This window comes from Rhincodon typus, chromosome 16 (assembly GCF_021869965.1).
Source record: "Rhincodon typus isolate 14 chromosome 16, sRhiTyp1.1, whole genome shotgun sequence".
In the NCBI taxonomy this organism is placed as follows: domain Eukaryota; kingdom Metazoa; phylum Chordata; class Chondrichthyes; order Orectolobiformes; family Rhincodontidae; genus Rhincodon; species Rhincodon typus.
In genome coordinates, this window is record NC_063347.1 from 15,119,128 (window position 1) to 15,123,122 (window position 3,995).

Genomic DNA, 3,995 nt, shown 5'->3' on the forward strand with positions numbered 1-3,995 from the left:
TAACCTATACAAAAAGTCCCATAAATGGCCTCCTGGATTAAGGTTGCATGTAGCTGTTGAATAGCCTCCTTGTGAGTTTGGGACCTAGAATTACAGACTTGCTATGGGCATTGTGTGGGATAAGTTAAAATCAAAATCTCTTCTAAAAAGGTAGGAAGTTCAAATGAATACCATCAGAGGAATTGCTTGTATTAAAAGTATTTTCCTATACCCTTGTCTTCTCCTTTGATGTGTGTTATGAAAAGCATCTTTATTTATTTGCGATTGCAAATCCAGCATATAAAAAGCACAGCTCTATTTATCCCAAAGGGATTTCAGTCACTCATTTAATGAACACAACTTTATTCCATTCAGTGGATTTAGAAATACAGCTTCATTCACTCTGTTGGGTTTTCACTCACACAGGGGAGACAGAGGTTTATTCCTTCAAATGACATGTCATTTGTCTTACAATTTTATCCCTTAAAATATCACTGTTGGCAATAGCCTGCCTTGGTGTGCACTGACCCTTTGCACGTTCTGAACTCTTCATATTGGTATGACTCAAAGTTAATGGACTATTGATGGCAACTGAATAACGGAAAGAGATGTAGAGTCCTCAAGGCAGAGTCCTCTGAAAAGAGTGGTTGGTTGGCACAACTGCATGGAATGGAATAATTACAGAAAACACTGGCAACTCTTAGCAGATCAAACAGAATCTGTAGGGAAAAGAAAGAGGCTAATGCTTCAGGTCTTACATCCCTTTGTCAGAGCTGGAAGATATAAAAAACAACTTCGAAGGAGGAATGAGTGGCCAGGAAGGAGAAAAAATTGGGGAGAAGAAGAAAAGAAAAAAGAATTATTTCTAAAGTGATTAGAGGGAGAATATGAAAAACTGAAGTGATAGAAATGAAAATGGTAGAAGACAAAAGGAGACATGATAAGAGAAATGATAGAAATAAAGGACATCCATAGTATATATGAATATGTCAAGCAGTTTTTCTTTTATACAATTCCTGCAGTGCAGAAATAGGCCCTTTGGCCCAGCAAGTCCACACTACCCTCTGAGCATCCCACCCCCCTATAACCCACCTAGTCTACACATCCCTGAACACTATAGACAATTTAGCATGGCCAACCCACCTAGCCTGCACATCTTTGGACAGTGGGTGGAAACTGGAGCACCTGGAGGAAACCCACACAGACACGGGGAGAATGTGCAAACTCCACACAGACAGTTGCCCGAGAGTGGAATTGAACCTGGCTCTCTGGCTCTGTGCAGCAGCAGTGCTAACCACTGAGCTGCCATGCTGCCCCATGAAATAAAATGCAAACTAAAATGTGGTGAAATAAAAGAGTAAGTAGAGGTCAGCACACTGTAGATCAAGCCTCTGTCCAAACACTGATAGGGAATCCTAACCCTTAATAAGCTACGGCCACTTATTTTTCTGGAAGGCCTCCGTTAACAATATTCTGTTCACCTTATCCACATTAACAATGCCCAACGTCAGCTAGTAAAGAAAAGCCGCAATTATAGTCCTCAATGATTAGGACAGAGTCCTGTAATGTGCCTACGGAAAAGGTTAGCTGTTCAAATCTGATGGTAAGGTACTGACGAACATCTTATGTAGGAGCTAGAGTAGGCTATTGGTTCTTGAGTCTGCTCCACTGTTCAGTAAGGTCATGGCTCATCTGGTTGTCATCTCAACTCCACTTTTGAGTCTGTTTCCTCCCCAGACCCCAACCCCCAACCCATAACCCTGAAGCCTTCATCTATTAAAAAGCTTCCTAAATCTGCCTTGAATAAATTCAATGATCAATGCTTCCTGGGAAGAGAAGTCCACAGATGAATGAACCACAGAGAAAAAAAAAATCTTCATCTCAGTCCTAAAGGGCCTAAAATGAAAATTCTGAAACTTTGCTGCTTAGTTTGAGTCACCTCAAGAGGAAACATACCCCATGTATCCACCCTATCCATAAGATCCTCTTTCATTCTTCTAAACTGTAATGGTTCTGGGGCCAGCTTATTCAACTTTATTCAGAAGATAATGAGCTCTTTCCAGGTATGAGCTGAATGAGCCTTCTCTGAACTGTTTCTAAAGCAATTAATTACTTCTTTCAAGTAGGAGACAAAAACTGTTCACAGTATTCAAGATGTCGTCTCATCAATGCCCTGTATGTTCTAGTATACCTTCCCTTATATTGCAAGCCTCTTGAATACACAACTACATTCCATTTGCCTTCCTAATCATTTGCTGTATCAGCATACCAACTTCATGTGATTTACACAGCAGAACACCCAGATCCCTATATATCATCAAGTTATGCAATCTCTTTCTACTTAAACAGGATACTGCTTTTCCATTCTTCCTGTCAAAGTGGACAAGTTCACATTCATCCCAACCTTATACTCCATCTACCAAATTTTTTCCCGCTTACTTAACCTGTCTACATCCCTTTTCAGACTCAAGTTACTTTTGACAACTTACTTTCCTACCTATCTTGGTGGCCATCGGTAAATTTAGCTAGCATATGTTTGGTCTTCTCATCCAAATCATTAATGTAGGTTGTAAATAATTGAACCAAATACTAATCACTATGGCACTTCACATTTTGCAACTTGACAAACCTACAAAGACTCATTTATCCCTACTCTATGTTTCCACTTAAAAATCCATTATCTACGTTAATGTTTCCACATAAACCATGTACTCTCATCCTGTGTCAGAACCCTGGATGTGGCACCTTATCAGGTGCTTTTGGAAGCCGAAATATATACATTGCTAGTTTCCCCTTTATTCACCTTGCAAGTTTGTACCTGCCCAAGACCAAAAGAAATGTAGACTTTACTTAAACAGAAAGCTTCAGTAAAACGCTAAGTGCAGACAAGGCTAGATCTTTCGAGGGAGATTGACTCTCAAGGCTTATTCACTCATCAAACTCCCAGCTTCTCACTCAGTCCAAGCCTAAGGAGTGTGACTGCCTTCCAAAACAAAGTGTCCAAGTAACTTTCCCCTACACTTATGCATCGCAATGTTCATAGCTCAGCCTCTGGCTCATTAACTCTGAGCTGAAATTGTTCAAACTGCAAACGCTTACTGTCCACATGGTTGACATGATCACACTGGTATCTGTCAGCTTCCACGTGTCACTTTCTCTGACATCTTTATTGTGCATAATTTGACTAATAACATTTAGAACTATCACAATTGTTATCTGTTGTTGTATAAAGTTGAAGTTTTATAAATTTAAGGTTTAACTGGGAAGATACACATTCAAGCCAATACTTATATCTCCCCCATACCAGTTTAAATCACTTAAAAGAGGTTCACAACATTTTCCACTCCTGATCAAGGCTCATACAGCTGAAAGTGAACATCTGTAGAGAAAAAAGAATGAATATGATAAAGTTCACATCATCATTTCTTTCTTTCTGTACAGATGACAGCTGACTTGCGGTTATTTCTTATTCTTCCAAATTCCAGCATTATTTTTGCAATCCAGCATTATTTTGTGACTGCCCCCAACTTGGAAGTTATCACTAAATATTTCATTCACTTAATTCTCGTCTTATTTCAAGAACATTTACCGAGGAGGCTTCTAAAAAGATTGAAGTTATCATACCATTGGTTATGTAAACGAATGACAATATTTATACTTATGTATTTAATTCATTGCATAAGGCCGGATAGCAGGGGGGAGGAAGCATTATCGGAGCTGGTGGTTCTCCCGTCGGAGGGATTTGAGGGTTGGGCAGGAAAACGGGTTTTATCTCGGTGCGGTGCGTTTGGATTATTGATCGGAGAGTTTTTGTAGGGGGCGGGTTTTTATTATTTTATGATCGATGCCCGGGGTCTGAGGTATTGATCGTGAATTGAGAATTGATCCATAAGCTGTAAATGAATGTGTTCATCGATGTTAACGATGACGGACCCTCCCGTCCAGTCGCCTTCCCCTCATTAACCTGCCCGGCCTCCACCGCGCCCCCCCCCCCCCCCCCCCCCCCCCCCCCCCCC